This window comes from Capsicum annuum, chromosome 4 (assembly GCF_002878395.1).
Source record: "Capsicum annuum cultivar UCD-10X-F1 chromosome 4, UCD10Xv1.1, whole genome shotgun sequence".
NCBI classification, from domain to species: Eukaryota; Viridiplantae; Streptophyta; class Magnoliopsida; order Solanales; family Solanaceae; genus Capsicum; species Capsicum annuum.
Genome location: NC_061114.1, coordinates 49,873,884 through 49,892,088, shown reverse-complemented (window position 1 = coordinate 49,892,088; position 18,205 = coordinate 49,873,884). Strand labels below are relative to the sequence as shown.

Genomic DNA, 18,205 nt, shown 5'->3' with positions numbered 1-18,205 from the left:
TAGAGTAGAATATGATTAAATTACACCATTGATACCACATTAGGATTTTTCATTAACAAAAAATAATTAGTTTTATGTATACAAAGCCAACAATATCATATAAGACCCCACACAGTCACACATAGAAAATAATATTCTAGTTATACCAAATTCATCAATATATAGACCCTCACACGGGCACAACCCAATAATTATGACCATTTTTATGATTAGTTCCCACTCCCTTAACATGATTTTGTATCAACATTAACTACCCAACCCTATTAAAAGAAAGTTAAGCCATAATCTACCTCGAATGTCGAAAACAAATCTGAAATCCTTTATTACGAAGCCCTACTCCTCACGAATGGGCTCAAATCAATTAAAACATGGAAATATAGAATCTATGCATCAAAAGAAAGCCAACAATATCCATATTGCCTATTTTAAGTTGGGGTCAAAACGAGAGTCGAAACAGGGTTTTGAAAAAGAAGGACAAAAGCATAATTATTATTTTTGAAACATGTTCCCCATATTTGTAGGAGTCTATAGCTAAAAAAATAAACAAAAATAATTTTAAAATGAGGTCCAAATCAAAATAAAATCATGTTTAAGCTTTACCAAAAAAATCCTCAAAATTCCTTTTTAAAATTAAGAATTGAAGTTGAATTGAAGATGAAATCGGGAGAAAAGTGATAATTATATGATTAGAAACTCACCTAAGTAAAAATAGTTTGAAAATAAGTTTAGATTTAAGAAATAAATTTTTAGGCCTTCCGAGCCCAAATCCGCAAAATCCACCTTTTTATCCGCGTTTAAAAAAGAATTAAGTGATGAAATTGAAGAAACGTAGTTGAAATAGGTGTTATGGAGCTTACCCAAGAATAAAAGTTGAATAAATTGCTCAAAATCATGAAACCTAAGCTCCAAGTCTCAAAAATGGTGAAAAATGACAAAACATGGGTATTTAAAGGCCCCAGGCATCGCATATGCGACCACTGGATGACGTACGCGATACCTAGCCTATTGGCGAGTTTCGCAATTGCGACACTAACATTGCATATGCAAGACTCCTGGTCGCATCTAAGATATCAGATATGCGACACTTGCACATGACCTGTTGTGTTGCATACGCAACCAGCCACTCGCGAATGCAGGTACACCAGCACCAGCTGAAGACTTAAAAGTTCCAAGTTTTTGCAGAACCCTTTAGATTTATTTAGGACCCTATGAACGCAAGCAAAATATGCTAACCTATCAATTTTGATGCTCCTAACTCAATGACAATATTATATTTTTAAAATAACATCATTTTTACAAATTTGACCCCCAAAATCCAATTTCACAACTTTTCAAACTGAGGGTTGAAATATATATATATAAGTCATAAAACCACGCCAACCACGTTACCAATTTAAAATTTATGTTCCAGATCTATTGGCGTAGTCTATTCTGCCATCCAACACACATATCAATATTTGTTGACCGAAGTCAACTATAAGGTTTTTCAAATTACCAAAAACCACAATTCCACATAAATCACATTGAAATGCCTTGGGAACCATGTCAATTATCTCCACACCTCAAAAATACCACAAAACAACCTTGGAGAGGGGTAAAATAGTCATATCACACAAAAAACATATTTTACGTAAATCATCAAAATTAAAGTAGTTACACATGGGGGTTTAGCAACCCATGTACTGTATTTTACATCTTAATCTCAATCTTATCTCACCTTTCTAGATCGTTCTCACCAGGATGATTTTCATAAAAAGTATCTCTTTTTAAAAAAATAGTGTTTCTCTATAGTACCCATATCTCATGAATGTATATGCATAGAATGAGTATGTAATGCTTACAATCAACTCAATATAAGGATATCCAATCCATACAACATGTGTATATATAAGTGAACCCAGAAATCAACTCAATATATCCACAATCCGTGATCATCAACTCCAGTTAGGCACCATCAGAATAAATATGCATGAAAGACATCATTAATGTCATATCAACCACTAACTCAGGTGTTATTATCATGGAAAAGGCAATCAATGCTTAAATAAGGACTATATTAGCAAAATAAGCCCCCCGAGGCATCATATATATAATAAAGGCATTCAAATGCATAGATTAGTCAAATGATGTAAAAAAAAGCCCCCACATGGGCATCTCCCAATATCAGATATAACAAACTAACCACAATAGAATATAATCCCCCACATAGGCACACAATAATAAAATAATCTCAAAATATAAATCTCATAGTTATTTACACCAACCCATAGCATGCTTTACTTATTTATTAACTACCCAACTCAATTTGAAAGAAGTTAAGTCGTAACCTACCTTAAAATGATGAAATCTCAAATCTAAAGTGCTTCAACATATATATTCTCCCTCGAGAACTACCTATGTATCAACTATTACATTTAAATATGATATCTATGCATTAAAAAAGCTAATGATACCCATATTAGCCATATTTGGGTCGGATCCAAAATGGGTCAAAAATGAGTTCAAATCAAAAGAGGTAAAACACAACTTTTATTTTAAAACACATTCCCTGAGGTTATAGGAATCTATAGGAGAAAATCCACACAGAAATGTATTTAAAACGAGGTCCAAATCAAACCCCGTTTTAAACCTTATCATTAAAATACCTAAGTTCTTATTTTGAAATCATGATTTAGAGATATTTTTAATGTTATAATAAATGAAAATAATGGAAATAAAGTTTTGAAGCTTACCTATGCTCAAATGATGAAGAAATCCTAAAGAATCGCCTAAACCCAAAGCTCAACGGTCCAAAAATTGAGGGAAAATGTGAAAATGGTCCTTATATACTATTTAGTAACAATACCTTGTGATCGTGGATTCGAACTTGCAATCGCAAGGGCTAAATTTTGATCAACAAACTTATCAGCCTTCGAGATCGTGACCTAGGATTTGCGTTTGCAAAGGTCTATGATTTTGGAACTTTGGGTTAGCGGTAGACTTATCGTGTTTACAAAGCAGAGCTCGACCCGACTCGTACCCCTTAACCTATCACAATCATGGGCTCCATTACGATTGCAATGAGGAACAACATACTCCTTCTCGAATATGAAGGAATATCTAGTTTGCACCAGATATCAACAGTTGTTGATTTTTGTCAAGTTTCTAATTATTCCAATCGAACCCTCAAGATTTGTATGAGTTTTAACAAAAAATAAACCATATATGATACTAGACTATTTTCAATATTCTGGCCTCAATGGCAGTGTTGGATTTTTAAAAAATAATTTGTTTTCAACAAATTAACCCTTGGAACCCATTAGTACTACTTTCAAAACAAAAGGTTGAAATGAGTTATAATAGCCTTCAATCCAAACCAACCTAAACCCACTTCTAACCCAAATTAGATATTCTAGACTGTACAATTCATTTTTCATCCAACACACTGATCAATTGTTAGGACCCAAAATAGGATCATGATCGGCGCTAAGGAGGTTAGGACTCCAAAGCAAGGCTCATCAAAATTCTACAGAAAATTGGGTAGAGTTTTCCCTGTTTTTGAGCCTAACAAGAAAATTCCCTGTCTCAAATCCACAACATAACAACCCAACATCACAACCATTCACCAAAATCAACAACAACGTACTAACACCACCAATAACAATAAAAAATCCATATCCAAAAATGAGAGGAAGTCGAATACTCCACAAGTCTAAATAATAAAAGAATACTCAAAACTCGAAAGACTTAACTATGAAGCAAACTAAGAGTTTCAAGAAGATGAACATAAAAATAAATAAGCTTTGCCTATGCGAACAAATGCGGGGCTCACCATAAATATATCACTTGAATCCTCTAGCTAACAAAATCCTCATCGTCACCTACGTTCTCTGTAAAAATAATAGCAAGGAGTGAGACGCCATCTCAGCAAGGAATAAAACTTAACCACAACCATTTTAATGAGGACAAGTCATAAAACATCATGAAATAATGCTCTTTCAGGAAACATGATAAACAATATAATTGTTCATGTAAGCCAAGTGAACCAATAGTTCAGTAATAAACTCAAAAAGCATCGTATCATATCAAATATTAAATATTTGGGAGGTTTTCAAGAATGAATCATGTAATCAGTGTGGCATTCTCCTTCATCAAGAATAGCCCTGTAACAGTGGACCCCTCATAAAGGAGTCAAATATAATATCAATAACAGTATGTTAGTTCTACCTCCCACTAGAAAGGGTTGTAAAAGTCATCAGTAAATACAAGGTGCGCCAGGTTTAACGATCCCGTTATTAGCTACGGGATTCAAATCAAGGTCTACTCCCATTTATAAATTATTTGTAAATAATAGGATATTCATACGAAATCATTTTTTAGAATAGTACATATCATTTAAAGTTCATATCAAATCATGTTACATGTAAACTTGAATAAAAACACATGTCAAAATACATATTTCTCATGTAAGTGAAGAATATTCACATTAATAACATCATATCTCAAATAACAATTTCAACATTATATCAAGTAAAGGACTTGTCCGCATGCAATTTCAAAGCATTTCATAACTCATTATTTCATCAAAATAAAGTATAAAATATGCAAGTTAATAAACACAAATTATGGTAAGATTACTACTCACAGTACAATTTCTGAAATACCAAACTTGTCACCTCAAACAATTAATAGGACTCTCTTCGATTGAATCTAAAATCATATCATATCAATCTCGAGTTAATTCTCTTGTTTAGGCTAATTCTATGATAAAATTAGACTACCCAACCTTCAAGGTTTCATGATAACTTCTAATTTATCAAACTTTGTATCCAAAACAACCCTTACGGTCCATAATTCTTGTCTTTAGAAACTAAATTTCAATACCCAAAATAAATTATCAAGACTAAAAATCACGATAAAGATGTAGGAACGAATTTACTTTAAACCCGAAAGAATCTCCCGATCGAACCCTTAAGCTTGTCTTGCTTTAAAAAACTAATTGGAGATTGAAAATTTTCTTTTTTTTGCTGGCTTGCACGATATGTTGCTGGCAGTTATGTTGCCATATGAATGAGATGGTCATTAGCCCTTTAACCATCTCCTTCTATAGTCAAGGTGGGAGATGGTCCTAGGCCCTTTTTCCTTTCTTTCCCCTTTCCCTTTCTTATTTAATATTAGTTTTAACCCATAATTTCATTCCTTTATATTTTTTTCTTTTTCAATTATAATTACTCACTAATTATAATTTGGGGTATTACATTTTCTCCACCTTAAGAAATTCAGTCCACGAATTTAGAGTAATTTTATACCTGAAGACTGAAACAAGTAAGGGTACTTGACTCTCATATCTTTTTTTTGACTCCCACATAGCTTCATTAGTGGCATGGCTCTTCTATAAGACCTTCACGGATGCAAACTCTTTTAAATGTAACCTTATTACTTGTCTATCAATAATAGTCACTGGTTCTCCCTCATAGGTTAAGGTTTAATCAAGTTGCAAGGTCGGTGCTTCGAGCACGCGAGAAGAATCTAATATACACTTAGCATAGAGACATGAAATACAGGATAGATGAATGACATCTCAAGAGAGATTTCCAAATGATATGCTACGTCTCCTACTCGATCAAGTGTCTCATTTGGTCCTATATATCTCGGACTTAATTTACCTCTTTTTCTGAATCACATCACTTCTCGATAGGAGAGACTCCTAAGAACAATTAATCTCTAACATTGAATTCAAAGTCTATTTTTTTCCTATTCATATAAGACTTTTGTCTACTTTGAGCTATGAGCAATTTGTCTGAAAACTGAACCTTATCAATAATTATTTATATATATGGTCTAGACCTAATTCTTAGACTCACCAGATAAAGATTATTTAATAAAGAAATGGCATCGCCTACTATTGTAACGACCTGAGACTACCCTCTAGTCGTCACACGGTACTTACAACCCTGAAGGACCACAAGCTAACCCATGAATGATATCTTCTATGAGCACTAAACAATAATACAGAAATAAATATAGAATAATAGGCTGAAATGCCATAAGGTTCAAAGCATCTAAAATAGTGATAAAATATAATATCAAAATCTGAAATACTGTCTAAAAAATCATCTAAAAAGCCTCTAACTAAATCTGTCTGAAAGTGGAGTTGATGGTATAATCCCTCAACTAACTCCATATACTAACATACTGCTAAGCTGAAGTACTGAAAAAAAGCATATCCTTGATAGATGAGGACTCACTGCTAAATCTGCTCCTGCTGGCTGAATTTGGCTAAGTGCAGTTAGGAACCAACACGTCTAAACCTATGATATGAAACATCATAGCATAAGAAGTGAGTATGCGATCAGTACATGGAAATATAATAGTACGCTAAATAAGGTAAGGTTGAATGCAAAGGTTCATATGTATGAACAATAACTAACTAAATGATATACAAGAGCTAGATTAGCATACATGGAGGATCTGTAACTACTGAACATACTGTGCATACTGTAACTAAGTATACTAGAACTGAATCTAATAATTGATAATTGAATATACTGATAATCTAAGATTACTGATAATCTGAATTACTGATAACTGAGTTACTGTATCTGACAGTCCTGATTTTGTAGAACTGAACTGAGTTATATTCTAAAGACTGAGACTGAAACTAAAACTATGGGAGTTCTCACTTAACTAACATGCGCCTGAGTAAGTTGAGTAGGGTCCAACCTGTAATCCCAGTTGGAAGGGTGTCAGTATTATTGCATGGGTAAAGACACTACTGTGGTCAAGTCTATCTGATAGGTGAACCTGAATAGAAAGTTAAGCCTAATCTAATGGGTGACCCTTGGGAGGTAGCCAAGCCTTAATCTAATAGGTGACTCCTCACATCCTACGCTAGCTACATAGTTCTATAGTGTGAGAATACTACTAACAACTTTGTCTTCCTGACGGGAAAAGTCATCACCTCAATACTTGCTCGGCGCTAGTTTCTACTCCCAACTGAAAGACACTGAACTGAGTATGCTGAACTGGACTGGACTGATACTGAGATTATTGAGTTTTCCTAAGTTTTATAACTAAGTGAGTCCTACTAAGTTCTATAACAGACTGAGGATACTACTGATCATGACATGATTGATACTATTCTGTAACTGACATTGGCTCTAGGTAAACAGCTAAATTGTCAGGTATTATCTACCCCCAGGACTCGATAGCATGAAAAGTAAACCAAAGCATAATCTTGAATAACATAACAATGTTCACTTAATCATAATTCCTTCATAGAGACATTTCATCAAACACTTGTAATGCATTAACTTGTACATGAATGGGGAATACATGTTACCATGCTATAATAGCATTATTTCAATCTCATAAATAATTATTCAAACACATGGGAAGCATGCTTGGCTTATTAAATCATAAACACTTAGGGTTAACATGGTTACAACATTCAACTTACAAATTGAAGGGTTTATCATGAATACCATGTAATTTAACATATACTGAAATAAATTCTTGGAACTTGTAATCTAAATCATGGATTAAAACTCAAACAACATCATGAACATGAATTTAATCTAATTCAAGTACAAAAATCATAAATCATAAATCTTGTATTTTGGAAAGGGATTCTTGGGCTCCATGGAAGGTAAGGATCCATGAATGAACATCTAACATACCTGGAAATCTAAATTCTTGTAGTTCTTGAAGACTTTTGGAGGGATTCTTGAGATTGCTTTTGAAACTTGGGTGCTAGGGTTTTCTATCTTTGAGAGAGAATATCTTAAATTGGGAAAAAGTGAGTTAATAATGACCTAAATGTATTTTTAAGGATTAAATCCCACATCTGGGCGGATTAAATACATGGGAAAAGACTATTTTACCCCTGGGTGCAACCTTAATTTTTTGTGAAATTTTCCCAATCTAGACCCCTGGCATGATGCGGTGCTATCACGTCGTGTCACTGCAAAATGACAACTGAGAAATTACATGGTGGTGCAATGCGGTGGTATCACATTGCCATATTATTTATGAACTGGAAGTGCTCAAAGATGCGGTGGAATCGCGTTGGTACACTGGAAAATGACAATTGTGAACTGGGTCTATAGCACGATGCACCAATACCGTGGAGCAAAACTGGAAATTGATTATTGCTATTTTGACACACCCCGCGATGCACTACTAGCCTTAATGATGATGTTTAATAACTGAAATTTAAAATCACCATAAATTCTTACCCGATTGTCGGATTTAGGTAAATTTTATATCGTTGGAAATCTAATTGAATTTCCTATGCAATGGCAGGCTCTAATATGAAAATTACTGAGTATTTTAAAATTTTTATTTAGGATAACCTATGTATTGAGGGTTAATCTAGGCTAGAGAAATACAGGGTATTACAATATCTCCCCGTTGGAAATATTCATCCTTAAATGTGGCTAATTAAGCTGAGAGAGTACAGACAGACTGAGTTTACGTACTAAACTAGACATGCACAACTAAAGCATGATTACATGACTGGTCTGATAGACTGATCTTACTTACTGAACATGCATATCTAATGCATGATTACATGGCTAAAATTGATTCATGAAATACATGACTGACATGAGAATGATATGACATGGTAACAGATACCAAGTTTGTAACGGTACTATATATGGGACTGAGTAGGTCTAATAAAGACTGTAATGGTGTACGAGACACCATCTAACTTAAGGACGACTAAATGAATTCGACATACTACTGAGTCCTGAGGAACTTATGACATAAACTGAAGTTCACAAACCATTAAGAGTGTAACATGAGTCATGAGAACTGAGCATACTGGGAAATATGAATACGTACGTCATGAACTGCATGACCTGAGTTTGGAATTTCTAAACTTATGGAACCTGATTCATACTACAGAGTGAACTGGAACTCCTTATACTAGGAATTGTAAGCATGCATGGTTTTCGATAATGTGCACGAATATGATCTACGATCATAGAGCTGACATGTAAGGAATGAGTACTGACAGTACTAACATCACCACTAAGATCTGCAAGCCTAACTTAGTTACTTGTTCTACCATCTCCCCCTTAACTTAAAGCCATTATTCTAAGTCTGTGAACCACTTCATCAATGACTCTAAACTGGACTGTCACCACTTTACTCTAAAGTCTGAGATACAATAATACACATAAACACTAAACTTATCTTAAAGGACTAATCTTGAAAATGTTAGGTCCACTGCTAGTACTTTCTTTTGATACAAAATTCTTAGCTTTCTATAACCCCAACAATCATCATATATCAACATCAACACCGATAAATCTTAGAATTCTCACTCTTCTTTCTACTATCTCAATCTTCAAAGATTCAAACTTAGATTCTAACACATAACTGGATATCTGCAAATCTTTAATAACCATACTACTTTCATCATAGCCTGCAAGTATCACATCCACAACATATATTTCAAATCAACAAACTTAAGTTCTTGCATACACTGTTTCAATCTTACTAATTCAACTTTCATACGAATAGCCCCACGAAATATAATTTGCTTAAATTCAGATAATAATCTCCCCATTTTACTGCTGCTAAACTCTTAGGTCCTTACTTTTAACTCTAGGTCATATGTTATCATAGGATTTTGAGGAGGGATCATGATATAAGGGCACTGATGGGATACTTTCAAGCTTGCATAAAATCCCATAACTATTTGTAAGGAACTGCCTGAGAAATCTCTATCTGTAAGGATTGATCGATCTTGATTGTTTTGGTTACCTTAAAAATAAAACAGGGCTGGCAAGAATAGAGCAAGATGAGAATCTGTATAACTTTCTTAGAAAAACTTTCTATATTATGATCTGAGACATGAAAGAAGGGAAACTTTTTCCTAAAATATCTCATAGCCTTCTATCCATAAGTGTGGCGCGCTACACACCCATGCACAAGACTCTATGCGATGCGACTTTTCAGACTCCCTAGGACATTGTTGAACCTTAGGCTCTGATATCAAGTTTGTAATGACTTGAGACAACCCCTAGTCGTCACACGGTGCTTACGACCCCGAAAGACCATAAACTAACCCATGAATGATATCTACTATGAGCACTGAACAATAATACAAAAATAAATGCAGAATAATGGGCTGAAATGCCATAAGGTTCAAAACATCTAAAATAGTGATAAAATATAACATCAGAATCTAAAATATAATTTGAAAAATCTAATCTGAAAAGTCTCTAACTGAATCTATCTGAAAGTGGAGTTAATGGGATAAACCCCCAACTAACTCCATATACTAACATACTGCTAAGCTGAAGTACTGGAAAAAAGCATATCCTCGATAGATGAGGACTCACTGCTAAATCTGCTACTGCTGGCTGAATTTGGCTAAGTGCAGTTAGGAACCAGCACGTCTAAACCTATGATATGAAACATCATAGCACAAGAAATGAGTATGCGATCAGTACATGGAAATATAATAGTACGCTAAATAAGGTAAGGTTGAATGCGAGGGTTCATATATATGAACAATAACTGATTAAATAATATGCAAGAGCTGGATTAGAATACATAGAGGATCTGTAACTACTGAACATACTGTGCATACTGTAACTGAGTATACTGGAACTAAATCTGATAACTGATAACTAAATATACAAATAATCTGAGATCACTAATAATCTGAATTACTGATAACTGAGTAACTGTATCTGACAATCCTAATTCAATAAAAATAAACTAAGTTATATTCTGAAGACTGAGACTGAAACTAAAACTGTGGGACTCCTCACTTAACCGACATACCCCTGAGTAAGTTGAGTGGGGTCCAACCTGTAACCCAGTTGGAAGGGTGCTAGTACCGTTCCACGGGTAAATACACTATTGTGGGCAAGCCTATCTGACAAGTGACCCTGAACAGAAAGTCAAGCCTAATTTGATGGGTGACCCCTGGGAGGTAGCCAAGCCTTAATCTGATGGGTGAATCTTCACATCCTACGCTAGCTATATAGTTCTGTAGTGTGAGACTGCTACTAACAACTCTGCCTGCCTGATGGGAAAGGTCATCACCTCTATACTTGCTCGGCGCTAGTTTCTACTCCCAACTGAAAGACACTGAACTGAGTATGCTGAACTGGACTGGATTGATACTGAGATTATTGAGTTTTCCTAAGTTTTATAACTAAGTGAGTTCTACTAAGTTCTGTAACAGACTGAGGATACTACTGATCATGACATGATTGATACTATTCTGTAACTGACATTGGCTCTAGGTAAACAGCTAAATTGTCGGGTATTAACTACCCCCAGGACCTGATAGCGTGAAAACTAAACCAAAGCATAATCTTGAATAACATAACAATGTTCACTTAATCATAATTCCTTCATAGAGATATTTCATCTAACACTTGTAATGCATTAACTTGTACATGAATGGGGAATACATGTTAGCATGCTATAATGAAATTATTTCATTCTCATAAACAATTATTCAAACACATGGGAAGCATGCTTGGTTCATTAAATAATAAACACTTAGGGTTAACATAGCTATAACAATCAACTTGCAAATTAAAGAGTTTATCATGAATACCAATAATTATCTTGAAACTTGTAATCTAAATCATGGATTAAAACTCAAACAATATTATGAACATGAATTCAATTTAATTCTAACATGGAAATCATAAATCATAAATCTTGTATTTGGAAAAGGGATTCTTGGACTCCATGGTAGGTAAGGATCCATGAATGAACATCTAACACACCTAGAAATCTAAATTCTTGAAGTTCCTGAAGTCTCTTGGAGGGATTCTTGAGATTGCTTTTGAAACTTGGGGGCTAGGGTTTTCTATCTTTGAGGGAGAATGTCTTAAATTGGGGAAAAGTGAGTTAATAATGACCTAAATACATTTTTAGGGATTAAATCCCACATCTGGGTGGATTAAATACATTGGAAAAGACTATTTTACTCCTGGGCGAAACTTTAATTTTTTATGAAATTTTCCTGATCTGGAGCCCTAGCGTACGCACCGTGTCACTGAAAAATGACAACTAAAAAATTTCATGGTGGCGTAATGCGGTGGTATCACGTTGCCACTTTGTTTGTAAACTGGAAGTGCACCACGACATGATGGAATCGTGTTGGTATACTGAAAATTGACAATTATAATCTGGGTTTATGGAGCGATGCACCAATATCACGGAGCAACAATTGAAACTGACAATTTTTATTTTGACACTCCCCGCGACGCACTACTGGCCTTTAATGACGATGTTTAGCGACTAAAATTTAAAATCGCCATAACTTCTTACCCGATTGTCAGATTTAGGCAAATTTTATATTGTTGGAAAGCTAATTGAATTTCCTATGCAATGGCAGGCTCTAATCTTAAAATTACTGAGTATTTAAAATTTTTTATTAAGGATAACCCATATCCTGAGGGTTAATCTAAGCTAGGAAAATATGGGGTATTACAACTTTACAATGCCTCATATGGAGCCATCTGAATATTTATTGAAAGTTGTTGTATGAGTGCTTAGCGAGAAGTAAGTACACCTTCTAATTACCTCCAAAAATCAAAAATACAAAATTTCATGCCCTTAAGTTCTATATAGTAAGCCTAGACTCTCTTTTTGTCTGCTGAAGAAATCCAATACTAAGTTCGAACCATATTCACAATGCTTCTAGGAAAGATTTCTGGAAGTGTAAAGTGGAACTTGATTTTCTATCAAAGGTGATGGTCACTGGAACACCATGAAATCATATGAAGTATATTCACGTACATTTGTTAATGCCTCTCGTATTACATATAGTATAGCCAACATGAAGGGTGCAGAAGTTGAAAGTCATTCTATGTAGCTTACAGTCTCGGGTAGCTCTATCACAAATTCCATAGCAACCCTTACCCTTTTTCCCTTCGGAATCCGAGCAATTTTAGTAGGCTAGCAGGTCTTTACTCCAAATTTACTATCCAAACAAACAGAAATAAAATAATTTTTTTCTTCATACTTCATATCCATACAATTTGCTTCAAGTCACTGTATATTTTGGTGAATTCGAAGTTTATAGTATATTTGGAGTGTGGGCTTCCTTAAGAAATAACCCATTTCAATCCATCTCCATCTATAAACATAATTGGCTATCTAGCCGGAGAATGTCGTCCCTACCAACAATCATATCATTACTCTTACTAGTTAGGACATCATCTCATTATTTGCATAACCTCACATTATCATATTGATATCCTTATGTGTTCGTCCTAAAAATATTTAACTTTAATACAAGTCAACGGTGTCCCCGAATTTTTTGGGCTAAATCAAATATTTGCACTTCTAGTCTGCGCATATCTTTAGCTGAAAGCCTTTTTGCAGGAACTAAATATACCAACTACCTAGGAATTTCTCGTGTGTATCAGTCACCATATTGACCCTTTTCAAATAATATAAAATAGGAAAATCATACTGTTAAGTGATTACATATATAGGTGTTTCCAAGGATTCGAATCTCTCCGCTAAAAATTTGTACACAAAATTCTTGTGGTTGATGTAAATATCATAGATTTTCTCATATAAGTAATGTCTCCAATCTTCACATCTAATATCACTGTAGTTATTAGTCATCATACAAGCACGTTACAAAAAATCCTAATCCCCATCTCAAAACACCAAGGACACTGTGAATCTCTCTAATTTTGATTGTTAGAATAATATTGTGTAGTGAGAAACTTACTTTTTTAAAAAAAATCTGAAAGTTCTGCTCACTTTCCTCCGTCCACTAATTTTTTTCCTTATCAATGGCTCTACTATTCTGAAGAAATCCCATATGAAACGTTTTTACTAGTCTGCGAAGCCCAAAAGTAGTGACTCTATGTAGGAGTAATGGACCTTGGCCATTTTTGAATTGCTCCTACTTTCTTTGTATCCATTAAAATATTATTCTTAGATGCGATATGCATAAGCAATGTCATTTAGTATAGCTGGAATTTGCGTTTAGAGAACTTTTCATAAAGTTGATGGTTCCACAACATTTACAATATGATCCTTAATTCATCCACATGTTCTTCCTGGCGTTGAGAACATTCCATAACATCATCAATAAACACCATAATAACTTTTTTTGAAACAACTTGAACTTCTTATTCATTATCCCATAAACATAGTTGGAGTTTAGTTCGAAAGACATCAAAAGGGACTCAAAAATGCATCTACTAAGTTTCTGAAGGCTGTTTTAGAATATAGTCTTCTGTAGTTTTAAGATGATGATAGCTAAACTGAAAATCATCGTTAGAAGTGGGAGGCTCCATTCAATTGATCAAACATGTCATCTTTATCAAATAATGGGTACTTATCAGGTATTGTTACCTTGCTCAACTATCTGAGTCAATGCACCATCTCAAAGACCCATTCTATTTTTCTTTTTCACAAACATAAATATCCCATGGTGATACAAGTGGTTCTCCTACAAAGTGATTCCCAGTAGATTCAACGATTATTTCCTTATCTCTCTTAACTCCACAAGTATTGTAGGATATGGAGATATCGTCATGGGTTATGCGTTCGTTATTATATCAATACCCAAATCTATTTCTTTTATAGGTTGTAGTTGAGGAAAGTCTGTCTACATGAAGCATATTAACCAAATTATCTCACTAATTATACCTTTCAAATTTGAGTGTTTGGTCTCTTAATCCTTTACTATATTCACAAAATGCTTCTTTTTTTTAATATATAACTGGCAAGTCCTTATAATGGATATAAACTTACTCGTCTTAGTAATTCTCCTGTCTTTTTTCTTTTTTTTGGACTAACAATAGGTTCATTGGGTATCTCCACAACTATCTTCACTGGCAAGCGAACATTTCGTAGAAATATATATCCCATCTCCATCTGTTGTCATATTAGAATTGACTACATCTAGTTAATTAAAATCTGATTGTTTAGGATATCCCTTCTCTTAGTTAGAATCTGACAAACTTTATGCCCATAGTTCTTTATACCCATGTTAAACTAATAGGGAGTCATTCATAGACCTGCTAATGCCAAAATGATACCTTAATAGCTTAAGATGTCCTTGAATTCTAACGCATCGGCTAGTATTATATTTGCATTAAAAAATTTTCTACTTTTGACCTTCTTGGGTTAATCGTTGGTTGCGTGTTTACCATATCCATGTTTCAAATCCTTTGGGCAAGTAGAATTGTCCAAAAAATTGGTCAAAGTCTTTTGTGTAAGAGGTTGTTGTCTCGTTCAAACAGTTAACCTTTCCTTTTGCAACGCTCTAAGCTTGAAATGTCCCGTATCTAGCCAACTGATCTAGTGACACACATTGGTACTTCTATAATCTAAATCAATTTCATAAACACCTAGGAGGCTCACGCTTAACTTTCAGAAAGGAAATCATCAATAACACCTTAGTGAACTTTTTTCTCCAAGTAAATGGTGTTGCTTGATTCAACCTTATTTACAATACAATATCATACATTATGCTGGTCAGTGGTCATGACCTCTACTCTGTATGGCATTAGATCTATATACCTCTCACTGGATCATCCCATGGATCCAAAATTTTTGAGTATTTCATTGATGCATCTTTACCAAAAATCTTTTAAGGATCTTTTCACTATTTGAACCAACGAACCCTGAAGTTTTTTTTCCTTTAGAAACTCTCAAGGATACATCTTTTCAGGTAGACCAAAATCTTTGTAGGTGCCTGAAGTTGTCTTGGGCCCTATTTGCTGCCTAGCTCTATGTCCATTAATCTCCCTTACTCGTTATGGGAAGATAAATGTCTTAATAGTAACACTCTCTTCCTACTAAAAGGGCAGAGTAGTACTCTTTCTCGAAAATAGATCTTTTACCTATCACATGAGTATGAAAATCCAACACAGTAGCATAACAACCTCTTTATTGGCCTTTCTAACTATAATTTATTCCCCTTAATTACGGAGACGAGCGTTCACAACGGCAGCCCTTGATACCTTCTGAACTATTGAACTAGCCTTGTTATTAGATGGTCTAAGTTCTAGACATATGATAGAAAGATAAACAAAGTTATATTCACCTAGTTGACTCTATCAGTTGCACACATAAGGAGGAATAAGAAAGAAGGACAGACATATCCTATCACGCTCTCGCAGAATAACGATTATAGAAATGCCCGGTAACATAACCATAATTAAGATTCTACTACTACCATGTGCTCCATAGTCAGAGAATTAACCTAGGTGCTTTGATACCAACTTTGTCATGATCCAAAATAGGATCATGACCGACGCTAAGGAAGTTAGGACTCCAAAGCAAGCCTCATCAGAATTCTACAGAAAATCAGGCAGAGTTTCCCCTTTTTTGAGCCTAACAAGAAAATTTTCTGTCTCAAATCCACAACATAACAACCCAACATCACAGACATTCACCAAAATCAACAACAACATACCAATACCACCTATAACAATATGAAATCCATCTTAAAAAATGAGAGGAAGTCGAGTACTACACAAGTCTAAATAATAAAAGAATACTCGAAACTCTAAAGACATAACTATGGAGAAAACTAAGAGTTTCAAGAAGATGAACATAAAAATAAATAAGGCTTGCCCACACGAACAAATTCGGGGCTCACCAGGTATATGCCACTCGAATCCTCTAGCTTACAAAATACTCACTGTCACCTGCGTTCTCTGTAAAAATAATAGCGAGGAGTAGGACGCTAGCTCAGTGAGTAATAATACTTAACCACAACAGTTTTAATAGGGACAAGTCATAAAATATCATAAAATAATGCTCTTTCAGGAAACTGTAATGATAAACAATATCATTACTTCATACAAGACAAGTGAACCAATAGTTCAGTAATAAACTCAAAAAGCATCGTATCATATCAAATATTAGATATTTGGGAGGTTTTCAAGAATGAATCATGTAATCAGTGTGGCATTCTTCTTCATCAAGAATAGCCCATAATAGTGGACCCCTCATAAAGGAGTCAAATATCATATCAATAATAGTATGCTAGTTCTACCTTCCCACTAGCGAGGGCTATAAAAGTCATCAGTAAATACAAGGAGCACCAGGTCCAACGATCTCATCGTTAGCTACGGGATTCAAATCAAGGTCTAATCCCATTTATAAATTCTTTGTAATAATAGGATATTCATATGAAAGCATTTTTCAGAATAAAACATATCATTTAAAGTTCATATTAAATTATGTTACATGTAAACTTGAATAAAAACACATGTCAAAATACATATTTCTCATGTAAGTGAAGAATATTCACATTAATAACATCATATCTCAAATAACAATTTTAACATCATATCAAGTAAAGGACTTATCCCACATACAATTTCAAAGCATTTCATAACTCATTATTTCATCAAAATCAAGTATAATATATGCAAGTTAATAAACACAAATTATGGTAAGATTACTAATCACAAAATAATTTCCAGGATACCAAACTTGTCACCTAAAATAATTGATAGGTCTCCCTTCGATAGAACCTAAAATCATATCATATCAATCTCGAGTTAGTTCTCTTATTTAGGCTAATTCTATGATAAAATTAGACTACCCAACCTTCAAGATTTTATGATAACTTCTAATTTATCAAACTTTGTATCCAAAACAACCCTTACAATCCATAATTCTTATCTTTAGAAACTAAATTTCAATACCCAAAATAAGTTATCAAGACAGAAAATCATGATAAAGATGTAGGAATGAATTTACCTTAAACTCGAAAGAATCTCCTGATCAAACCCTTGAGCTTGTCTTGCTTTAAAAAAATAATTGGAGATTGAAAATTTTGTTTTCTTTCGCTGGCTTACACGATATGTTGCTGGCAGTTATGCTGCCATATGAATGAGATAGGAATTAGCCCTTTAACCATCTCCTTTTATAGTTAAGGTGGGAGATGGGCCCTGGGCCCTTTTTTCTTTCTTTCCCCTTTCCCTTTCCTATTTAATATGGGTTTTAACCCATAATTTCATTCCTTTATATTTTTTTTCCTTTTTCAATTATAATTACTCACTAATTATAATTTGGGCTATTATATCAATAAATGTTATCGAAGTCAATTATTGGCTCTTAAAGCCTCAAAATAACCTTAAACTTACCAAAGCCATCCTGAAAGCCTTGGGAATCTTGATAATCATCTCCAAATCTCAAAATTAATATGTAGAAACTACAGAGAAGGGAAAATGGTCAAAATACATAAAAATAGAAA

General features: G+C 34.1%; 1 long non-coding RNA gene across 7 annotated transcripts in view; it reads right to left on the bottom strand.

Moving 5' to 3' along the window:
* Nucleotides 1-17,917, bottom strand: part of LOC107843532 — a 43,528-nt gene extending 25,611 nt beyond the window's left edge. For 4 of the 7 annotated variants that reach the window (XR_007054920.1, XR_007054922.1, XR_007054921.1 and 1 more), the window contains exons 1-3: nt 17,710-17,917; nt 6,228-6,290; nt 3,812-3,869 (exon numbers count right to left, since the gene is read on the bottom strand). This is a non-coding gene — a long non-coding RNA (uncharacterized LOC107843532). Of the gene's footprint in view, nt 1-3,811; nt 3,870-6,227; nt 6,291-10,334; nt 10,398-16,597; nt 16,656-17,709 lie in introns of all 7 variants that reach the window. The other 3 variants (XR_001666425.2, XR_001666427.2, XR_001666426.2) reach the window with 3 other exon arrangements.
* Nucleotides 17,918-18,205: the final 288 nt, after the last annotated feature.